Here is a 318-nt window from a genome sequence, read left to right as displayed (position 1 = left end):
GGGAGTAGTCGGAATGTCTTGCTTTGATGCTGGGTTCTGCCCTGCGTTCATAAGCAGCCAGAAGAGTCAACGGGTATTTATTGTTTGGCCTTTTTCTTATGTACTTTGCTCCTCCATTGTTGGAAGTGGAACGGCACCAAAATGAGGGATCTGGAGTAGACTGAGAAGTGGATCTGTGCGAGCCTCGTGAGATTCAGCAAGGCCCCGTGCAAGGTCCTGCCCCTGGGTCAGGGAACCCCCGGTGTCGGCACAGGCTGGGGATGCAGGACTGGAGAACAGCCCTGCGGAGGAGGGCTTTGGGGGGCTGGCGGCGGAAAA

Source organism: Buceros rhinoceros, unplaced genomic scaffold (genome assembly GCF_000710305.1).
Source record: "Buceros rhinoceros silvestris isolate BGI_N320 unplaced genomic scaffold, ASM71030v1 scaffold19115, whole genome shotgun sequence".
In the NCBI taxonomy this organism is placed as follows: domain Eukaryota; kingdom Metazoa; phylum Chordata; class Aves; order Bucerotiformes; family Bucerotidae; genus Buceros; species Buceros rhinoceros.
Note: the sequence above shows the minus strand (reverse complement) of the source record.